The sequence below is a fragment of the Acomys russatus genome, chromosome 17 (genome assembly GCF_903995435.1).
Source record: "Acomys russatus chromosome 17, mAcoRus1.1, whole genome shotgun sequence".
Classification (NCBI taxonomy): domain Eukaryota; kingdom Metazoa; phylum Chordata; class Mammalia; order Rodentia; family Muridae; genus Acomys; species Acomys russatus.
The window spans coordinates 45,469,418-45,492,349 of NC_067153.1; the positions used below are offsets into that span (position 1 = coordinate 45,469,418).

The following is a 22,932-nucleotide window of genomic DNA, read 5'->3' on the forward strand; positions in this document are numbered from 1 at the left end:
CTTGGAGCCCCACAGAGAACACCAACTGCAGTTCATGTCTGCCTCTGCTACAGACTGCTCTGCATGCCGGGCTGGCTGACTCACGCCACACACCCTCAACACTTGCTAGAGCGAATAAATTACCTCATTTAGCCACAGAGCACGCCTGGCTCGAGTGTTGGCAGTTCAGCCAAGAGCCCTAGCGTGGAAACCAACATGCTGAAGGTGGCAATATTTCACCTCACCGAGAAATACACTGTGAGCGCTGGAGTCTCGATGGAGCAAGTGTTTGTGTGTGGTTGTGTGTGTGGGGGGGGAAACACTGGATGAAGAGGGTTGGCTTAAATACACATGACAGGAAACCTCCAACTCCAACTGGGCAAGGCCCACCATGCTCCTCTGGGGGTCTCTGCCATTCTGCATGGGGGGACACAGAAAAACCACCTGCACTTCACTGAGGTGGGCATTGGCTCAGAAAGGCCAAGTGGTGGGGCCCTGTAGCAGGGGTGAGACACAGCAGCAGAGCCACTTGGGAGCGGGAGTCTTTAGCTTTCTCACACGCAGGGATGGAAGCGTAGAAAAAGAGAGCCAAGAGGGCCCAGGGTGATCTACCCCAATCCTGGTGAGAGCAACAGCAGCCAGCCAGCAGGACCCAATTAGGCATATGGCTTCAAAGGCACCCAAGAGCCAAGATGAGCCAGACCCTGCTGAAGCCTCGGCAGGGAATCATCATGGCTTCCCCCCATGTGTGCCAGCCCAGCCATGGGTGGCTCAGTTGGCCATGCTCCCAGAGCCCTATGGGGCAGGCAGGCAGGCCCAGGCAGCAAAGACCTTCACTGGAGGCCCCAACAAGCCCCACTACAAGGCTGTATGCCAGGGAAGGACTGGGTCCCGGCCCTATAAGCACTCTAGCGCCATTTACCTGGCAGAGGCCCTAGCCATGACCGGGGGCGCTGCTAGGACACCCTAGGCCCCACCCTGTTTTGCAGGCCTGATTTGCATATGCTAATTAGATGTGCATCTATTGCTCCTGTTAAAGCCAGCTTGTTTGGAGAACGGCTGGATCTGGCTATACCTGTACCGTGCTGATGTCACGCCGCCGAGCTATTTCCAGCCTGGTTGCCATGGGAACCACAAGGCCTCAGCTCCAGTTAGGAGTTCAATATATAATTTACTTATTCCCCCAGCCCCCAGCCCCACCCCAAAGAGACTGGGGTATATGGGGAACAATCAGCTAAAATATACAATAACACTCTCCACTTCCCTTGGAGGCCTATGAGAGTAGAAGGGAGGAAGGGGAGCCACACAGAGCCACACAGTGGAACGGGAAATCCATTTCTGGAAAAGGAGGACGGCAGTGGGGAAACAGCTTCCCTCTTTAAGAAAAGAAGGAAGCTTGGCACTTGGGTGCTTCCAGGGAGAGACTTAGGCTTGGTCAGGGGTGACACAGTGCCCTCTGCCCTGTGACAGCCCAATGCTGTCAGGCAAGCTTTCATCAGGAACTTCAGCTTCTCAAGAAAGGGCCTGCCGGGCTCTGTGAAGCTTCAAGGCTTAGGAACCCACTACTAACTTCGCTGGCACAGCTTGGGCACCTCTAGACACACAGCTGTGCCTAGGGCTTGCTGCCAAATACAGGGGCCACCTGCCACCTCCAGACTGAGTGTGTGTATTTAGATACCTGCCTTGTGCTCTCGCTGTGAGGGGTGCTAGGAATACAGAAGGGCTCAGGCACAGACCTGCACACAAGGAGACTCTAGGCTGGCTGCAGGGGAGCGGATCATGGTGCTGCAAGGACATTTAAGTAAGTGACTATCAGAGGTAGCCAGGGAGGGCATCTTGGAAGATAATATGGCCTAATGGGTGGCGACTCAGGGACAAGGGAGAGGACAATGGATGCAAGTTGTCTCTCTGGTGCTACACAGGCAGGCAGACCCCAGGGCAGGGACCACCTGCTGGAACCCCACCCTTTAAGTGCTCCCTGCTTCCCCAGGTACATGGATATGCATAGATAGCATGGAAGGCCACAGTGGTCCTCGCTGTGTGTTGGGGAAGGCAGAGGACCCCCAGCTTTGGGTTCTCTCAGAGACTCTGAGCTGCAGAGTCTCTGGGCCTGGCCACAACAGGACCCAGGGGGACTCGGAAAGTCACCTCCCTTTCTCACCTTTAGTTCCTTCCCCACACAATTACTCCACTTTATTCCCATCCCCAATCTTTTCAACCCTAAGTAGCAGGGCCCACACTACCTTGATGGAGAAACTGAGGCAGTGAGTGAGCTCCAAGTTCTTCCAGAGCCTGGACTAACCCCAGGGTGGACAGGCACCAGCTGAGAAAAGCAGACTCTCACTCCTGGGAGCACAGCTATGTCCCCCATGTGCTATGTAAACTCCCACCCCCACCACAGCCAGGCCTCTCCCCGCAAGTCTAACTCTCTCCCACCTCAGTGCCTCGGCTCTCCTGGCCCCAACCCTCCCAGAAGGAAGCCTAGACCGCACCCTACGGCGTGGCTCCCCCAGGGTTTGGCCTTTCCCTACTTCCTATTTTCCTTCCTGACAGAGCACACTAGGACCCCAATTTCTCCTTTCAGCCCACAGCATCAGCACCCCACCCCCAACCTCTCCATCTTCCCTGAACTCATTAGCCACATGCCAGTCTCTGGGCCTCTGCACATTCTGGTCACTGGCTTGGAACTTTCTCCTTGGGAGCCACAGCCTAGAACAGGGGAGTACAGACAGTGGGGAGGGTAACCTGGATTAAATGTTGGCTTGGCCACTTAGCAGCTGTTGACCTTGTATGCCATCTGTGAGATGGGCAGACAGCCTTCACTGCTTAATATAGTGTAAGCAGAGCAGAGCTTGGTGTGTGGGCAGCCACAGTTGGTTACTGTGACCATAACCACTCTGGAGCTGGTGTCCTATGTGCCCTCTGTGCACTCAAACCCAGGTGCCAGCCCCTGCACACACTGTTATGAGTGCTCAGTGTGTGTATATGTGGGATAGATGACAGCATAGATATACCTGTTACCACGGAAATGAACAAGGCACATGCCGCAGGCCTCACCGGTGCATTGATCCACCCTAACTGGGATCCCCAGATCCCTAGTACAGGAAGTGGGGAGAGCTGGGGACTCAACACACACACTATGCAGGGCCAGCAGAGGTGACAGAGACGGTCAGCTCCTGAAGCCCTGAACACTCACAGCTGTGTTTGTCCACAGCTCGGCTGCCTGCCTCCCTCGCTGCCCTGGTAATGTACACACAGCCTCCCAGGAAACTGCAAAAAATGAGTTAATATAACATTATGGCTGAGAATTTAAATACACAGGAGTCAGGCAACACAGACTTACAGTTCCCCAAGCAACTGTAAAAACCACACAAGCAATTCAGGAGCAAAGGCAGGAGTGGATTTAAGGCCTTCTTGGCCACTGGCGGACCCCAGTGGCTACACCCTGACCTCTCAGACAGATGGTCCTTCCAGGCCCAGGGACACCGACATGAGGGATGAGCAGCTCAGGCCATGTGGCTCACCAGACACAGTCCTCTGCAGACACCAAGGAGCTGCCCGCAGGAGCTCTAGGGCCCCACGCAGGGTCCTGTCAGTTGCACCGCTGTGCCCATACGCCTGTTCCCGGCTCCTATGGCTAGCCACTCAAAACCCAGCATGCGTTTCTGCACTTCCATCCAGTCTGCAAGGCATATCCCACAGGGTCACTGTCCAGGACCCTTGGTACTCTCCTCCTGCCTCAAGTAATGGATTCAAGAAGGCAGGTTCAGAGTGGAGAGATAGCTCAGTGGCTAAGAGCACTGGCTGTTCCTGCAGAGGACTAGGGTTCAATTCCCAGCACCTAAATGACAGCTCACAGCCATCTGTAACTCCAGTGCGAAGGAATCCAATGCCCTCTTCTGTACTCCATGAGCACAAGGCACTCATGTGGTACACAGTAATACACACGGTTTAAACATCTATACACATAAAACAATCATTTAAAAAAGAAAAAACAAAAAACAAAAAAAAACAACAACAACAACAAAAAAAAACACAGGCCCAGGCCCTATCGAGTTCACAACACACCTTTTTACTTAAGAGTCTTGAGTAAGTCACCAGTTCAGCCGGTGCCTCAGTTTCTCCATGTATCACAAAGGTGCTAAGTCCTATCTCAGATGAATTAACACTTGTGTTTGGCAGATCGTAGCTTTTTCAGTGACTACCCCCACAACTGTCACTCCAGTTTTCCTTCCTCAACCAAGAACCATGAAACACAAAACACAGAGAGAGGCTCCTCTGTGAGAGAGGGCACCTGTGAGGGATGGCTGAGCCTGGAGGGGTGGGTGGCTGGGAACTGAAGACCCAATTCTCATGGTGCCCCTGTTGGGTGGGGCATGAGCTCAGCACACACTGAGGCCCTTTCCTGTCTTCTCAGGCTGAGAGACAGGGGAGCCCTTCCCTTGATGCCTAGAGGGTGAAATCAAAGGCAGTAATGAGTCGGGGTCTCCCCCGAGGGGATTCTGGCGAGGGGCCACCAGCACTAGGATGAAAAGGTTGGGAGAAGTGAGGTCAGAGATTTGTTCCTGCATTTGAGGAGGCTTCCCTGAGCCTGGAGCACATGGCCAGCCGGACTTCTCGTGGTGCTGAGGGAACTGTCCTAGTGTGAGCCACAGATGAGGGCTGGAGGCGGTGACCGACTGACAGTGGCTTCCCAGGCTCTCCATCCTCAGGCCTAAGCTGGGTCACTCACCTGGCTCAGTTTAAACCAAAGCTCTTTGGGGACGACTCTTTTCAGGACCTGTATCTGGCAGGTTCTGAGCTCTGTGGAAAGCTGACTAAGCAACAAGATAGAGCGGCTTAGGGGTGGAGTGGGGTGGGGGGCAGAAATGCCAGCGTGTAGGGGAGTCACTCCAACAAGACCCAGGCTCTGAGGATGCTGTAGCTGGAGGCTCTCGGAACACCTGGTTAAAGTGACAGGCACCATGGAGAGAGCCATGTGTTCAGTGGGAGGATAGCAACAATGAGGGGTCACGATGACACTGTGGGGAGTGCTACTCCTGGTTAGTTGGGGGTGGCAAGTCAGAGGAGGTTGACAGTTGAACTAAGCAGTGCACGGCCCTGGGTAAGCGTAGTCTGGGGGAACGACAAGTGCAAAAGCTTGGAGGCAGGTCCAAGCCAGCACTATGGAGCAGCAGGAAGAGGCGGCTGAAGGGACACTGCAGAGATGAGCCACTGGCCACTTAATGCTGGGCTAGTTTTGAATACCAGCATGGAACTTCAGATTCCTCATCTGGAAAACAGCGGTGACACCCATAACCAATTATGAGGGTTAAGCCTATCACTGGGAATCCAGCAGGTACTGTGGGAACCTGAGCTGCCGCTGTCATTACCAAAAGGGAGGGGAGCCTAAGAGGCCCACAGTGGCAACCAGGAAACACGATGAACTGCAGAGGCCCCTGAGTAGGGAGAAGGACACAGAAGGAAGCAGAAGCAGTGACAGCACAGAAAGAGCCGTCCTTTCTGCCACTTACTTGGAAGAGTGTGACTTGCTGACATCCCTTTCTGTCACCCGGAGATGGACACAATTCTCAGCTTACGTGACAGGACACCAGAAGAATCCTAGCTGGAGGCTAACAAGGCAGGAGCCAAGGAGCTGTAACTTGGCATCTGGCACAGGGCTAGAGCTAAGGAAATGATGGGTGGATGCATGTATGGGTGGGTGAATGCATGGGTGGATGCATGAATGCACGGATGGATGCCCGGCTGCACAGGTGGGTATATGCACACATGGGTGCGTGCCTGCGTGCATGGATAGATGCGTGGATGCACAGGTGGGTGCATGGATAGATTCGTGGATGGATGGGTGCGTGCATGAATGCATGGATAGATGCATGGGTGCACAGGTGGGTGCATGGATAGATGCGTGGGTGCATGGATGCATGCATGAATGCATGGATAGATGCATGAATGGATGCGTTTATGCATAGAGCAACAGACAGAAAAATGGACAGCAGGCAGCCAAGAATCAGAGACTTCACCAGCCCCACTTCATGCTTCCCCAGGATCCATGCAGCTCCAAACAGTGATACCAGCATCTGCATGTGTTCCTGGCTGTTCTAGAACTGGGCCATACATGGGGGATGTTATCTCCCCAAGAGATCAGCAGGACCCCCAGCCTGGCTTGGGGACAAAAGCTTCTAGGAAAAGTGTCCTTAAACTGTTCCGTCCCACCTGTTGGCCTCTCATCAACCTCCTCCTACTGTCTGGCAGGTGGTGCCCTTTCACCAGGCCCACCTGACAGTCACAGCAACCCACATGTCCTGCCCAGCAAATCTTGTGTCCCCAAAAGTATAGCTGAAAGGCAGAGCTGGCACCAGCCAGGGCCACCTGCTCAGCCTGAAGGAGGGGCAGGGTCTGAGAAATCACTTCATCTGACATATCTGTGCAGCAGCCTGGCACTGGGCATTCTGCCAGGTGACCTGTGGGTAGGGTATCAGAGAGGGACAAGTCCTGGACTTCAAAAGGTTTACATCGACATTAAGAAAAGGGTCAAGCTGGGCATGGTGACACAAGTCTTTAATCCCAGCACTCAGGGAGGCAGAGACAGGCAGATCGCTGTGAGTTCGAGGCCAGGCTGGTAAAGAAAGCGAGTCCAGGACAGCCAAGGCTACACAGAGAAACCTTGTCTCAAAAACAAAACACAACAAAAGAGCAGAGTCAAAGCTGGGTAGTCTCCAGTAAAGAGCACTTTACTGGCCTGTATGGGTTTCCAGGAGAGGCCATGGGTACAGGGAGGTTGATGCCATAAACAGAGAGATGGCACTCCAGGCAAAAGGCATAGAAACAAAGGCCTGGGGTCTAAGGTGCAGGAGGCGAGGCTAAGAGTGAGAGGCAGTGTGTGTATCCATCCAGGTACACATGGGATACAGGATTGGTAGGGATCCAGGGTAAGGTGATGAAGCCTGCTTCTTTCCACACCGAACTCTGCCTGTGGATACCAAGGCAGCCAGGCCCCCACCCAGAACCCCAGCTTCTAAGACTTGCAACAGCTTCTCGCAGCAGAAAGAGAGCCTCCTCACAGGCAGGTCCTGACCTCAGGGGCAGCCGTAACAGTGACCAGCAAGGCAGGGTGAGAGGCTGAGCTGTCTTGGTCTGAACAGCTCTAGAGGCCAGGTGGCTCTCCCTGACATCACTCCTTGCCCCATGGCGTTCTTCCTAACAACCTCTTCTGACAAGGCTCTCCTACCCTGCAGTCAGACTGGTGACGCTGACTGGGACACTACCACTGTGAGCTCAGCTCCTTGCAGACAGGAGGTGGCATGGCATCTCTACCTCTGCTCTCTGACAACAGCACCTCTGACAGACTTTGCAAAGAGCAGCAAACTCCCTGCCCTTCATTCTGAGGGTGGGGTGTGCCACCCCAGCCCAACATGGGCCTTCTGCCTCCTGAGCCTTGGGGCCCTAACTGTACCATAATCTGGACAAAGTTTGTAGGCTGGAAGAAGCTACCATGTCCGACCTGGCTCTCGTGGGGCAGCGCCACCCTTGCATACCTTCCGGAGGAGCCCATGGACGATGATCACCTGTCTCTGTGGTCAGCAGCTCTGTAGTGGCTGCTCTGTCACTTCCCTGGGGGCGAAAGGCAGCCCTTACTCTATTGTTTGAGTCAGGGATGGGATGCTGGGAGCTGAGCCTGGGTCTCCCAGTTCTGACTACAGACTGGCATGGCTGTGGTGCGGCTCGGTCTCTGAGAACACGGATGAATGTGGCTCTTCCTGAGTCCTCCATGTGGGGAGAGGACCTGGGTAGAAGACACAGGAGCAGACAGAGCATTTGCTGTGTGCTCCCACGACATCCCACCTGAGGAAGGCACCTCTGACCTTGGCCGTGAATGCCCATCCGCCCAGCTTAAAAACTGTGCAGGATATGCCCACCGACCTGCAGCTTGCCAAGACGGTAAGCAGAACTCTAGCAAATGGGAGACTCCCACATCTCCTGAGTGGGTGGGCACTACACAAGGGCACTGACCCACACTCCCGCTCTGATGGCAAGGACAGCTAGCCCACTTTACACACGGGATATACAAGATAGTGCTAGTCACACTCAAGTCAGCAGGCAGAGATGATGGGCATGGCCGTGAGCAACGGCAGGGCTCAAGGCACTCTAGATCCCCAGCACCTGACTGGATCACTCCTGGGACGTCTCCCTCACCAAGCGCCACAGTCCCACCCTCGAATAATCTTGCTGTAATCACAGACCACCTCCCTCCTCTTCTCCAAATATATGTGCTTCCTGCTAGGGCCTTTACACACACGCTCCCTCCGCTTGGCCACTGTTGCCTGCTTGGATCATTTTGTTGCTCGCTCAATCTGTCACTGCTGTTCTGGACCTTTCCTTCAAAAAGCCTCCCCAACCTCCCTCCTCGCTCAAGTCCTTATCTTGGCCACAATGTCACTTTTATTCTGTGAGTATCTGATGAGCCATTAAGGCCAGTGAGCCAGGCCCTGTACTCTCTCACTTGAACTAACACATCTTTTCCACCCACTTTCCCTCCTAAGTGCAGCCAAGGGTGGCCTCTAGGCTGCTCCTATGCAGAACCATCCTTCCATGGCTGTTTGCACCCATGTGGTCACTTCAGTCAGGCTGTACAGACCAGGCTGACCTTGAACCCACAGACTTTCGCCTGACTTTACCTCCTGGGTACAGGGGAAATGGTGTGCACCGTCCCACCTAGCTCCAGAACATATATTTTAACAGGTGACCCACTTAGACACCCCCAAAGAACAGCTTGGGGGCCTTCCCTAAGGCAGGGCAAGGATGGGTCCCTTCACTCCCAAGGTACCTAATAACACAATGCAGGCACCTCGGACCCCAGCAGCAACCAAGCCATGGGGGAAGGCTCACACCCACCCATGGCTCCACCCACCCACACCTTTGAGCCTGGGCTGATTATCTATCTGGTCCCCTTACTTATCCTTTGTCTTGGTCACAAGTGCCTGTCTCTGGTTTCAAATTCTCAGCTCAAACTCCAGCCCACTCGCCTCCGGCTGTGCACCCTTGGGTTAAATCTCTGGGCGCCTCGGATTCTCTTTTTTTTTTTTTTTTTTTTTTTTTTTTTTTGGGTTTTTCGAGACAGGGTTTCTCTGTGTAGCCTTGGCCATCCTGGACTCATTTTGTAGACCAGGCTGGCCTCGAACTCACAGCGATCCGCCTGCCTCTGCCTCCCGAGTGCTGGGATTAAAGGCGTGCGCCACCACGCCCGGCTTTCGGATTCTCATCTGTAAGATGGGAAGAAGGGCCAGAACTGTGGCCCTCCCTGGGGTTGTAGATAGGGTCTAACGGTTACATAACACACACGAAATCTTATCCAGAGTCTCAGCAACAACAGGAGTTGTCACACCTTCCATGGCATTACTTTTAGCTCCTCCAGGGACGTCAGACCCTAGAGGCGGTCAGTCAGCCTCAGCCAGGGGCAAACCACTGTCTTGGTGCTGCCTCGCTGAAGCTCCCTGGAGAGTCGGAGACACTCTGCCACAGGCCTGGCCATCTGATGCCCACTGCAGCCACACGTGCCTTCTATCATCCAACTTGGCCACTCCTGCACCTCCTCAGCTTAGCAGTTTTATCCCCCCCACCCCCACTCTCCCACCCCTCTGTGAGACAGAGCTAGGAGGAATTCCTCCAAGAGGCCAGGAAGTGATAGATGTGATGAGGCACCTCCTTGCCAGAGCCACCACCTCTCTGGGGAACAGTCACAACTTGGGTAATGAGGGAGGGGGAAGGCAGCTGGCTAGTGCTGGGAATTCCTCTCTTCCTAATGGAGGCCATAAACCCATCCTTCATCCCAGCTGCCTAAGGATGCTCCCATCTGCCTCATCACAGGGTGAGCCTGTCCCAGCCTGAAGACACCTGTGGGAAAAACAGTGACAGGACAGTGGGGCACAGGGCCTGGGTCTCCAGACTCCCCTCTCCAGGGCAAAAGGATCCATGTTTCCTCAGAAGCCAAGAAAGGAGGAGCAGGCTGTGCCAAGAGAAGATCGTTGAGCCTGGAAGGCCTGGAAGGCTCTGCCAGGGTAACAGGGAGCCACGGATGGTAGTGGGGGAGAGAGAGTGTGTGTGTGTGATGAGACAAAGGGCTTCTGGTAAAGTGACCCTGAAGCCCAGCACAGGAAAGCACTGGTCAAGAAGGTGGGATGGTGCCCAGCAGTCAGGAGACAGTCAGGGATCGAGCCGTGGCAAAGCCAGAGGCAGTGTCATTCTCAACACCGAGCCTTCTGCCTCCCCTTGCTTGCCCTGTCCCCCAGTCAAACCACACTGGTTGGAAGCTTAACAGGGTGGTGGAGGGAATGTGGCCTCAGGCCATCACGTTCAAACACAGGTTGAGGCCTAGAATAACAGAAGACTCATAAACCAGTCAGAAGACCCCGTCTGCCGTCCTCTGTCCTGCCCTTCTTCCCCACAGGGGCAAACTTAAGCCCCAGATGGTGTCCAGGTCCCTCCTCCGCCTCTCAGTGCCCCTGCTGAGCAGCCAGCCCCTAGCCAGGGACTCTGAAGCTACCAGCATGCTACAGATCCGGGGTGTCACTTTCTCATGTTATAGACCCAAGGTTCCCCACCTCCAAGAGCTGACAGAAAGGTTAAAGGTCAGAGCGTGGGCGCCAGCACAGGCCATGAACCCATCCCTTCCTCAGTAAGTACTGCTACCTTCCCTGCCTCCAGGCGCTTCACACCTCTCTCCTCTACCCCAGGACCTCTGCACAAAGTCTTCTGACCTGGAACATTCTTCAAGGCCTCCCCCAACCCTCACCCCATGGCTGTTCTGGGCTCAGATGTCACTCCTCCAGAAAGCCTTCCCTGGACCCCAGATGAACTCAAGGTCTCACATGTCTCTACTACCAGGAACAAGGGTCATGAGGGGTGAGTAAGGTGCCTTGAGGGTTGCAGGTGTTCATGGAAATCTCAGATTCAACTTACATAGCACGGAAAGTATTCCAAGAGGAGGCCACCCTCAGTGTAAAATCAGAAACTGAAAGCTGCAGAGTCCCCAGCACCCACTTTGCAGATGAGAAAACTGAGTGCTAGAGCTTGGATTGCCCTACGACTGTGGGAGAGACAGCCCTGCTCCATCCGTTCCTGGCTTTGCCAGGTTCCCTACTCCTGCAGGGGCCCCTTCTTCTCCCGTGGGGCAGCCTCACAGCCTACCCGGGGTCTGCCTGGTCCTGCAGATCACCCTATTGGCTGGTGGCTGAAGGCTGGAGTATCACTGGGCGCCCAACTGCGCTACTGAGCCGGGCAGCTGGCAGCAGCACAGCTCCGAACCAGCTGTTTGGATGACAAACTGCGTTCAAGCTTCATTAGGGTAATCACGGGCTCCCCTCCCGGCAGCGCTGCGGAGCGCGACTGTCAACCTGAACTAATCAAACCCGGCCCCAGGACACCCACCCGCCTGGCTGACAAGCCGCTAAGCCGAGGAGCCACTTTGAGCAGCTAGGCTCACTTGGAGGTGGCGGCAGGGCTGGGCCCTGGAGACAGACAGCCTGGGAGTCCTGCTGCGGCTCCCTGGGACCCTGGGAGCCCCAGAGCTGTCAGTGCAGCTAGTCTAACCAGCTTCTTTTGTCACGGCCAGAAATAGAGCTTAGGTGGCCAAGGCCATGAGGGAGGGGTGAGGCCAGGCCCAAAGCCAGGCCTGTGGATCCATCATCTTTTCCCCATTGCCTTTTCTCCTGAGACGCACCAGACCGGGGAAAGCTGAGCGGCCTCAGAAAGCCCCTTTAGTCCTACACCCCAACAGAAACATGGGGACTCTGGTTACAAAGATGTGGGAAGCAGTTTGACAAGCAATGGGGCCAGTCCTCAAGCAGGCACAGTTGGGAGGGCAGCCCTGTCCCCTTGCCCCCACCCCCCACCTCCTGCTGGATGGCCCCCGGGCAGCTGTCCCTACCCACAATCAGAACCAGGACAGAATGACCAGGGTTCCTCCTTTGACTGCTGAGGAAACCAAGGCCTACCAAGGGAAGGTGGGGTGGGGGTCAGAGACAAGGGCAGACAGCAGAAAGTGTGGGCTGTAGAGACAGGACTGCCATTCATTCACGCATTCCCTCCTTTACCCACCCATTCACGTGACAATGGGAGCTCTGCGTTGGGCACTCGGTGCTTGCTGAATGAACAGATGCCTGCAAGGCTGAGAGCATGAATGGATGCCTGGCGCTAGGGACTCAGCCGTGAACTCAGCAGACACTCTCCCTGCCTCCTGGAGTCTGTCTAGTGGGAACAGCCAAGCAACAGATAATTAATTACAAGCGACACAGGCAACGAAGTTGCTGGATAACAGCCACCAGGAGGGCCATTGCCTGGTCTGAGAAGGTCCAACAGGCTCCCTGAAGGAGGAGACATGCCAGCTGGGACCCTCAAAGAAAAGCTGAAGGCAGACAGGGGTGGAGGGCACACAGCATACGCAAAGGCCCAAAGGCCAGAAGTAGCCTTAGGGCTTTGGAGAACAGAAGTCCGTCCAAGCGGCGATGGTTGTGAAAGCTGAAGGTTTGGGAGACTTGGGTCTTCACCATAAAGGTGGCAGGTGCCTCTGGAGGGTTGGAAGCAGGGGGGTGGTGGCTTGTGGAAGGAGGGCAGCAAGAGGTGCTTCCTCCTGGGCCTGGCAACACTGTGGGCCTGGATCTTCACATAAGTGACTACAGCCTTGTGCTTCGGGTGTGTGCACCTTTGTGTGGTAAGGCCTCCAAAAAGGTTATGAACAAAAGCCTGGCTCCATCCCTCTATCCTTCTGCCTCTGTGTTTGCATTTACAGAATGAGGACAGTGCCAAGGACCACCCGGCTGTGCACAGGGCTGAAGAAAGTGCCATACCCCCACAAGTCTGGCTGCCCTACCCTACAGCAAACAGAGGTCACAGAAAAACATCTGGCAAGGCTGGGGGCATGGCTCAGAGGTAGAGTGTTGCTTAGCATGCACAGAGTGCCGAGTTCAACCCGCAGCGCTGTTCAGACTGAGCACAGTGGCTCATACTTGTCACCCAAACACTCAGGAACTACAAGCTGGATGATCAGGAGGTCAGGTCATCTTCATAGTAGCTCTAGGCCAGCTATGAATATGCTAAACCCCCCAAAAAAGAGAAAGAAAATAAAGCATGTGTTTTCAACATACTCTGGACTTCTTGGGCCCCCCCCCCAAGTTTCCTAATCTATTAGGGGACAGCTATCTTCTCTTGCCTCAGAGGCCATGAGCATCCCACATCATGAGCTCGTGAAGGGCTAACGGAGTGGAACTCACAGCTGTCAAATGTCCCTCCTAGGTCTACAGAAGGTAGTTGCTGAAGCAACAACTCCCTGTCCAATGCCACAGCAGCAGATGCCAGGCCAGACCCAGGCCTCCAATTGTCACCCTGAGGAGTGCCTATCCTGCTCACCTACTGTGTGCTAGGCCTGGCCCGAGAGTCCCCTGCAGGAGGAGCACCCACCTGCGATGGAGCTTCTTCATGGGAAGAAGGTTCAGGAGTGCAGCCAGGTGTGAACCCTGCAGTTACCCTGGAAAAGGAGCAGCTGTGGGAGGCCCTGGGCCAGCTCCCTTGGACAGCTTGGAGGCACGGAGAGACTCAGCCCTCAGCCACATCTAGAGCATCCTACTTACCTCCAGAGAACATGGAGGCCTCAGGAAGTCACGTGGTGACTACACCAGCATTTCAATGGAGCTCAGTCCTCTGAGCCGCACGGGGAAGGGCCTTGGTATCAGGACCTCCGTGTGACAGAGGCCGAGTGCCCTAGGAGTTCTCAGTGAGGAGCCAGGAAGTAATCTGATGGCTGAGATTCCCCCATGGTCACCATGGGGCACAGCTCAGGTCCCTGATGGGGCAGCAGTATGCTCTGCGCGGTTCTCCCCACCATCTGGGGCCACTCAGCCAACAAGCACCCACTGCATGCCGTGAGCACTAGCAGCTGAGCATGGAGTGCTAATTGTGGCTGCAGGGATGAGGACCGCTTACCAAAGATGGCTTTATCTGTCACCAACATAGCAACGCTGAGAACCACAGCAGTGGTAGTGGCTGCAAGCCTAGGGCAGGCGCTAAGATGCCAGCTCAGTCCTCCCAGCAGCCTCAGGGGGGATTAGCTGTGGGTCCCAGGTTCTAACCTATACCATGGGCTGCAAGGGCCTGCTGGCAGCGGTTTATGCCACCCTTCAAGGCTGGGACAGTACCTGGAGATACCCTGTGGCTTGTGACTCACTTTGCTCTTGACTATACTCCTTAAGATGTGGGCTCAGTGGAGATGCTGGAGGAATGCTCTGCTCACATTAGCTCAGCCCCAGAGATGCTGGCTCCGTGATCGCCCCCTCAGGGATGAGGAGTAAGGCAGGTAGACAGCAGGGTAGATTGCCCCACTTAGTATGTCCTCCCCTCACATCCCATGGCTGACATCTACTTTTCCCTCTGGTCTCAGAGAAAAGCCTCCAGCGGTGTCTCTGTAACACTCACACTTTCCCCAGCACTCCTCGTTTTCCCATATAGCTCTGCACGTGTGCACACTTGCTAGCCTTTCACTGGCTCTTCGTACTGTCAGAGGAGCTCCCCAAGGACCAGGCTACATCTGCCTGCACACAAATGCCAGCACACAGATGATGTGAGACGGGGCCTCAGTATCCCTATGAAGTGACGGAATGGGCTGAGCCAAGGCTGCCTGGCAAGAAACTGGACACAGCATCGTGCAGCCATGACCCTGTCCCCGAGAGGGGAAAGGATTCCACAGCAGAGGGAGAGGCTTGGTGGGAGGTGGGCTCAGAGGGAGAAGGAGGGGTCAGCGGAGTTGTGGAGGGGGTGAGAGTGAGACCTTTGAGGTTCTGGCACTGAAGTGAGAGTCCCCAGATTTCAGACTGCCTTCCAGCCCACCTCTGCCCCCCCCCCCCAACACATAGCCCCGCCCCACCACTCATGACAGTCAACTAAGCATCAGAGGGCTGTTACTGCTCTGCGCCGACCCATGGCTCTGGGAGGTGGTCTCCCATTCATACAGGGTGTGTGGCCTTGTCAGCTAGGGGTTTCTTCTAGCACAGCCAAACAGATGGGCCAAAAAGACAGAGCAGCTTGGGTGAGTGCCCTGCTGCAAAGTGGCAGGACACAGCCAGAAGCTGTGGCAAACATACCCAGCCAGGACCTGGTCAAGTGCAAGAATTGGCTGCGGCCCAAGTAGCAGTCGAGCATCCCCACACCATGCTGGATCCATCTGGCAGAGCTGGCCTCAGGCCTCAGGTGGCTGGGTAACAAAGGCCACAACAGAGAGATGCCCTTGGCTCCCAGATCCTCTGCTGGAAGGATCTCAGTTTTAACCACCAGCTCTGGATGCCCCATGAGCTCCCACCCAGCTCAGACCGGCTCTAGGATGGTGTCACCTGCTCCCAGGAAACCTGACAGGCTTTCCTCTACCCCTCCACACTTCGTGGTCAATCCTAGCTCCAGCCTCGATGTGGAATTCCTCCCCTCTCTGCCACAACAGACCTTCTACAAAGTCTTCCAGGGTTCACAGCTGGGATGCTCTGACACGAAGGTCCAGCCCTTCTTGCAAATCTGTTCCCTGACAGATAATGCTCAGTCCACCACAGGACCTTTGTACCTGCCTCCCTCCCTCCCCACCCCACCCCTCAGATTCTTTCCTCCTCATCATCTCTCTATCACCATGCTGGGCACCTCAGACCCCAGATCAAACGCCTCCCTCCCCTTGGAAAGGCATCGCATACTAGCCAGTGGTTTCTATACACCCAGAGCAGCATGTATCACATGACTGTCTGCCGTGTGCCTTCCTCCTTAGTGCTCCAGCCACAGGGCCTGAGGCATGAAGGCCCTCAGAAGGCTGATTGATACTGAGTGTGTAAACCAACCAGTCTCCATGGCACAGTCAGATTGACCATTCAGAGGCCCTGGGCCTCTTCCACCACCCCACCCCACCCCACCCCACTCCCCAAGATGCCACAGCCTTAAGACCACAGCTCTGAGTTCTGGCCCTGGAGTGAGGAATCCTCTTCTTACCTGTGGCCTCCTCTAGGTCCCTGCACCAAGCTCGCACTCAGCCCCTCCCCCACACCTCCTCCCACTGACCTGCGCCCTGTTCCTGCTACCAATCCCTCCTACAGTGCTATGCACCCCTTTCTTTCCTTGGCACCAGCTTCCACACCAGGGCTTCATCAATAGTGAGACAAAGGAACACAAAACAGCTCCGATAAGAGAGGGGACATGTCAGTTATGACAATTCCAGAGGTGCCTTCAGGTGCCACTGGATATAGAGACCCCAGTGAGCCCTCTCGGTCCCATCTCAGCTCCGCCTAGCCTTGTTCCAGGTCCTCCACCCTCAAAGTAGTTGAGGCAGAGGACGGCAGGCAGCTTAGCCTTCACGCTCACCGACTTCAGCAAGTGGAGGCAAATCAACAGCAAAGTGGGCCAGGCAGCAGATCCCTGCACACCCAGATCCATGCGAAAACACAGGAAGGCCTGTGGTTAGCAAAGGAGGGACATGTGCCCAGTCAGTCACTGAGGCAGAGGGGTGGCACACATGGTCATCCTGTGGATTGGGGAGAAGATCCTCAGGACGCCCGGCACCCGGATCCATATTGCACACAGCCTGTCTCCACACATACCCTGTGCTGTAAGATCTGTGAAGCCTCAAGTGAGTCCGTCTCCCTCACAGCTGGGTCCTCAGTGCCCACTCTGTGACAGTCAGTCCCAGGAGAAGGACTGGAGACACTTGATTAAAGGAGGTTTGCTGTACAGAGGAGGCACGCACATGTGGAGTGTAGTAACGGGTTAACTGGCACCCCTGCCAGGCAGCAGATCTGCAGTCTCACGGAGGCCTCAGGGGGACACAAAGCTGACATGGCAACGCGGGGAGTCAGAAGGGAGGTGCCCAGGGGGCTCCCGGGCACAGCACAGCCCCAGCATCCCAGCTGCAGGGGGTAGGGGGGAGGCTACTCGGCCAATCCCAGAGAGCTGTGAGTGAAAGGGTTGGGGAAATAATTACCGAGGAGGCTGGGAGGGAGGCGGGGAGGCTGGCGAGAGGCTTAATGAAACTGCTAACGCGTTAGTGATTCCTGCCTGCTCGGAAAGGCGGAGGCAGACAGCCATGTTGCCAGCTCCTGCAAGGAGGCTGCCAGGCAGGACTGGCTGGGCACGCACAGGCAGCAACAACGGGCACCTCTGCACCATCATCTTTCAGCACGTGACTTTCAAAGGGCAATCTCAATATATTACAGTCGGAGTGACAGTGTGCTCCAGCATCCGTGAAATCCAGCTGGAGCCCATTCAGAGGCATTGAGGATACAATTCAGGTTAAACACAACTAGACAGCTCAGGGCTGATGAGAATTGGGTGTCTGGTCCCATTTTCCAGGTAGGAAACTGGGAACCCTGGAGGTCCCCACAGGGAGGCAGGAAGCTTCCAGAAATCACCCAGCCCTCCAAGGCCTTCTCACCACTTGCAAGTAGTTGTATTCTCAGGAAGCTCTGTAGGGTCAGAGAAACAACACAGTCCCATGAAAACTGCCCCCAAAGAGTCAAGACCAAAGTCCCAGAGCAAAGGCCCCTGGGTAAGAGCTCTACTCAGGGTCCTCTTCCCACAAGGTGGGCATTTAACAGCAACTGTGACCTGCACTGTACTTTTCAGTCTAGTACATCTCAGGTCTTCAGATGAGAAAGGAGGCACACAGGTGTCAAGCACTATGCCAGAGGACCGCTACAGGGCCACGATCCAACAGCTGGGGTTTCAGATCCTCAAAGCGAGGACTTTTGTTCAAACGTTTCCCAGGGTACAGTGGGTACTAAATATGCCCCAGCTGACAGCTGGAAAGATGTAGAGGTTCAGACAAGCCAGTCCCCACTTCTCCAGAATGCTCTAAACAGCAAAGGTTGCCAGGAGGTACATGAGAGCCATCGGGGAAGCAGCCTGAAGCCAGCAGTGACCACAAAAAACAGTGCAGGGCTTTCTCTGCTCTGTTTTGCCCTGAGTTAGTACGTGGAACCACCTCCCTCCCTCCCCCATGCTCCAGGACCAGGAAACCGGGACACAGAGGCTTGGAGGAACAAAGCTACAAGCCTTGGAAACTGACCCTTAGTAGCTAAACATGAAGGCGCACACTTGTAATCCCATGGAGACAGGAGGATCAGGAAGGGGTTCAAAGCCCCCTTCTACTATGTAGTGCCAAAGTACATGAGGGTGTGTCTCAAAAATATGTGTGCGTGCATATGCGCACGCCAGTGTACCCCTCACTGGTGGGAGCCTATCCATCCTACAAGAGGGGTTCCCTCTGGTATTCACCCATATGCTTAAAAACCAAGGAGGTACAGACCTGAGGCCAGTGCCCCTAGCTTAGGGCCAGGAGACACTGGGCAAGGGGTAGATTCTCCACATCTGTGCACTCAAGGAAGCATGAACTCAGAGAGGACTGTCCATCCCTCTGATGGACAGTCAGGTCTAGGGGCCAGACAGACCAGGAACTCAGTGGCTAGCTGATCTCTCCCATATCAGAGTCTGGTCCCATCGAGGTCTGTGTGAGAAAGCAGTATCTTTAGAACCTTCCAGACAGCGCTCTGCCTGGGGAGGCTCCCTGCAGGGTATGCAGCTGTTCGTGAGACCTAACTACTTGTTCCTGGGTCTATTTCTCCAGAGCAGTGTCCAAGGGTAGGACCACCACTGTAGGGATAAGACCCTGTGACAGGAGCTTGTTCTGGATGAGATGGGGGCGGAGGGAGGGAGAAGCAGACAGACAGACATAGAGACAGAGACAGAATGAATGAACATGATGGACAGTCCAGTGCCATCCCACCTGCTGCTGCAGCCATGCCCCAGGCTCAGTGAGCAGACTCAGCTCCTGTCCACTGAAAGGACCTCTTACTGCAAGGAATCAACCCTGGTCCTCAGCCATTGTCAAACCAGGAAACCGAGGCTTCGAGGGCCCTGGACCTCACAGGAATCAAACCCACAAAATATGGGCCTCGGGCTCAGCTCCATCCATATTTTATACGGCATGCCTCCACACAGTGCTCTCTCATCTGATCCCCATCCCCCACCACACCCCAGGGGAACAACCATGCCCCAGCCTCAGACAAGGACCCTTAAGTGCACGGCAATGCAGGCCTAGACCAAGGTCAGTGTCACCAGAACATACAAGGTTTCAAACTGGGATGGCTCTTCCAATCCCTCATCATCTATCTCTTCCACACGCCAAAGCCGCCTTCTTCCCCCATCATCAACGCAATAAAGAAAGAAAGGGGGAGGGGAGAGGAAAGTGGAGGGGAAAGGAAAGGAGGGGAGCCCCCCACAGCCCACAGCGGGCTCCTTTCTGGCCAGGGGAAAAGCCTCTAATGAAGGCCCTTCAATGCCGCTGAGCTGGCGGTGTCAGCCTGAGAGCCCCATGGAGCTGCGGGCCGCACATCTCTGCCCCCAATTAGCACACAGGTCCTCCATCAAAGCGTGTGCCTGCTGCCAGAGGCATAGGCCACAGGGACGGCCCCTCCAGCAGTGGGAGGAGGCCAAGGCTCTCTGGCAGGCCCTGGCCTCTGCCCCTTGCCTTTTGGGTTTGGCGGGGGGGGGCTAGCCACCACCTCTCACCCTCTCCAATCAGCCAGCTCAGGGCAGACGCCATCACCCCGGGGGACGCGCTAATGAAGATGGCCGACATTAATCTCTTCCCTCTCCCGACAGGTCAATTTATAGTTCCATGGGGAGCCTTGGCGCCCAGCCAGAGGGCCTGACATAACTCTCCCTGCTCCCGAGGAGGACATGGAGGGTGGGCTTTGATAGGCAGGAGCTGGTGGTCCCTGGAACAGGTTTTTAATCTAAGCACCCACCATTTCCAACCCCTGCAATTTACAGGTGGCAGAGAACCCCCTAGGGCATCTGACCTGGAAGGCTGAAGGTGGCTGGCAGCCACATTGGTTCTGGTGCCTCAGTTGGGCACCCCACACAACACGAGCCCTACCCCCTCCCCAAAAGAGGCAGGCTTTCTGTCCCTCACTGGTCCTCTAGAAGTGCGAGAGCCTCTCTGCTCTTGTTCAAGTGCATTCCTCAAAGACCATGAAGCTGGCCAGGGGAGCCTGGCCTGACAAGACCCTGGAGACTCATCAACCCACCCTCCTCCTCGTGCTCCCAGGCTGCCAGACCTCGAAGCATTCTACCACTCTAAGTGCCCTAAAGGAGTTGCCAAGAGCTGGGGGTACCTTTTTGGAGGATGCGCACACTTCATCTGCCTGACAGAAGGAGTTGTGGGGGAGGGGGGCAGGCACAGTTGGGTGCAGAGGCCACACAGGGGTGTGATTCAAGGCAGCAGACTGTCTTAGGCAGGGAAGACCCCAGAACAGAGGACGACTGGCTCACAAGGTGGTCCGCTGCAAGTGGGCAGAAGAAGCTAAGAAGCCTGGCCTGGGGGGAGGGGGCAACGATTCTCTGGAGTTTGGCCTAGTTTAGATCTGTGGACAGCTGAGTTCAGTCCACCCGCTCGGACCTGCATTTTAAAAGACAGCTTGGGTAATGGTGTCCCAGGCAGATAGTCACGTAGGGGAGGAGCGGCAGGTTATGTCTGGGTCGTAGGGAAAAGGACAGATGTCTCGGGACAGGGGTTCATAGAGGACTGAATTTGGGTAAGCAGGTACTCAGGTGTCTGGCAGGCTAAGGGACCTGGGGTCTCTAGGTGAGGTACTGGGTGGGGAAGGGGTTACAGGCCTGGAACAGATAAGGAATCGAGCCTGGGAAGCTTCCAGAAGGCCCCAAATGCCAGACCTGGGCTTGGGAAAAAGCAGGACCTAAAGACTGACTCCAGGTCCAACTGTGCACAGCATGGGACTTCTGCTGTTGGAGTAGGTCACTTCCTAGGCAGGGAGAGGCCCAGAGGGGAGGATTCTGTAGGGGGCTTGTGAGAACCTGGCAAGAGCATGTGTGGTGGCTCAGAGGCACCTCCCTGTCCAGTGCTGCTCAGGGCTGTCTTGCTGGAAGCACAAGACCTGGTTGCCCCACCTCGCAGTCTCTGAGGCTGGCACTAGCCCTGCACTAACTAGGTATTATGTGACCTGCCCAGTGGATGCCCCTTCCCCCGAGGTCCACCTCCCCACCTCCTCCCCTTCCTGCATCTAACGCCTCTGCAACCCAGGAGGCATCTCCTTTTCCCTAGGCTGGAGATTCAGGTCTCAGGTTAGGCACAGTCAGAAGGAACCAGGGTCCCACTGACCCCAAAGCACACAGTCATGTAAAGGAGAAAGAAAAGGCCTAAATAAAGAGCCCAGGCACGCACAGTGGCTGCATTATGGTGGCGGGACAATGGATGATATTTTTTCCCCTTCTTTTCGACAATGAAATATTCATACGCTCACTCTGTTGCCTATGTGTGCCTGGAGGGGGCTGCTGTGGCTTTGGTGTCAAGCAACCGTGGGGGCAAATCCTGACTCCTTACTGGGGGCCAAGAGCCAGTTACTTGCCCTTTTGGCCTCCGTTTTCTCATCCGTACAATGGGGACGAACGTCCCTCACTCCAGCCCATCGCGCGCACAGTAGGCACGCAGCTAAGTGCCAGCCTCGGAGCATCACACCCCCGCGCCGTCGCCACCTGTCCAGCCTCCAGAGGGAACTCGGGACGCCCCCACGTGCCAGACGCTGGCGCTGGGCGGGCGCCGGGCGCCCCCCTCCCGCCTCCCTGCCGCCTTGCCCCGCTGACCGCTTACCCTGGCGGCCGGAGGGCCGGCATCGGTCCCGCAGGAGAGCCCGGGCAGCGGGGCCGGGCTCCGGAGCGCGGGCCGCGGGCGCGGGCAGGGCGCGCGGGGGCGCGGGCCGCGCGCTCCGGGCCGTGCGCCCCGCGGCCGCCGCGTCCTCGCCTCCAGCGCGGGCCCCCGCGCGCCCCGGCCGGCCCGGGGGCAGGCCCTGCGCAGCGCCGCGCGGGTGGGGGCGGGCCTCGCGGGCCCTGGAGAGGCGCCCGGGCGGGCGGCGCGGGGCTCCCGGCGGGGCGCGGGCGGCGCCGCTGCGGTGGCCCCGCGGCTGAGTGGTGGGGAGCGATTTACTGGCTGCAATTCCCGGCGCCCCTCGATGGCACTTAAGAGAGACCGGGAGGGAGCCGGGGAGAGCGGGCGGAGGGCGGGCAGAGGAGGGGCGGCGGGCGCCGTGCGCCGGCGGGGGAGGGGCGGGGGCGGGCGGGCGGGAGGTGGGGAGAGGCCCGGATGGAGGCGGCGGGCGGCCGCGGCGCGCAGGGCTGGGGGGGGGGGGCGCTCCACCCCCGCCCACCAGCGCCCAACCCCCCCCCCATGCGCCGGCGCCGCTGGAGGGGGACCCGCCCCCCTGCAGTGCCCCACCTTCCACCGGGCAGCTCCACCCGGTGCCCCTATCACTACCGCAACCAGGGAGCAGAAACTCTTGGCCCACGCACCAAATCCAACCCGAAGCCATGCTTGGTTTGACGCGGTGGTGGTTTTTTGTTTTTTTTGTTTTTTAATTAGAATTAATTCCCATCATTTAAAAATGGGAGCTTTTCTTATAAAACCCCACATATTCGTGCAATTTAGAAAAGAGAAAGCTGGGGCAGATGCCTCTCCATCCTGCAGTGTCTCTTGGCAGAGGTCTGGGCAGACAACATTGGCCTGCAGCTGGCCTCAGTCCCCAGCAGCAGGCCCACCTGCTGGTATCTTAGCCAAGCACTTCTGTCAACCTGCAAATCCCAGAGCCCTTGTGAACCCTTTCAGTAGAATGCCTGTTTCACTTAAGGCCTTCTGTAAAGATGCCTCACTGTTGACACCCCCTCCCAGTGCCTACATCCCCCCCCCCCAGGAATTGGTGGCACCTACCCCACCTTGCCTGTTTCCTCACAGGCTGGCATCACTGTCTCTCTGGCTGAATTCTGTCTCCATCCTGGCTTTAGGCCTAGCCCACAGTAGGCACTCAGTAAGTGTTGGCTGAACCGCAAACTAAGAATGGTCGGGATTGGGATTCCAGGAGGCTGCCTGGGCCG

At 56.3% G+C, this 22,932-nt stretch overlaps 1 protein-coding gene across 4 annotated transcripts in view; it reads right to left on the bottom strand.

Annotated features, from left to right (window-relative positions):
* Positions 1 to 22,932, bottom strand: part of Tcf20 (transcription factor 20) — a 162,901-nt gene that overhangs the window by 118,653 nt on the left and 21,316 nt on the right. The window contains exon 1 of one of the 4 annotated variants that reach the window (XM_051160087.1): positions 21,659 to 21,720. The exons of the other annotated variants lie outside the window; for them this stretch is intronic. The gene's annotated coding sequence lies outside the window, so the exon portion shown is untranslated. Of the gene's footprint in view, positions 1 to 21,658; positions 21,721 to 22,932 lie in introns of those variants that run through there. 4 annotated transcript variants of the gene reach the window in all.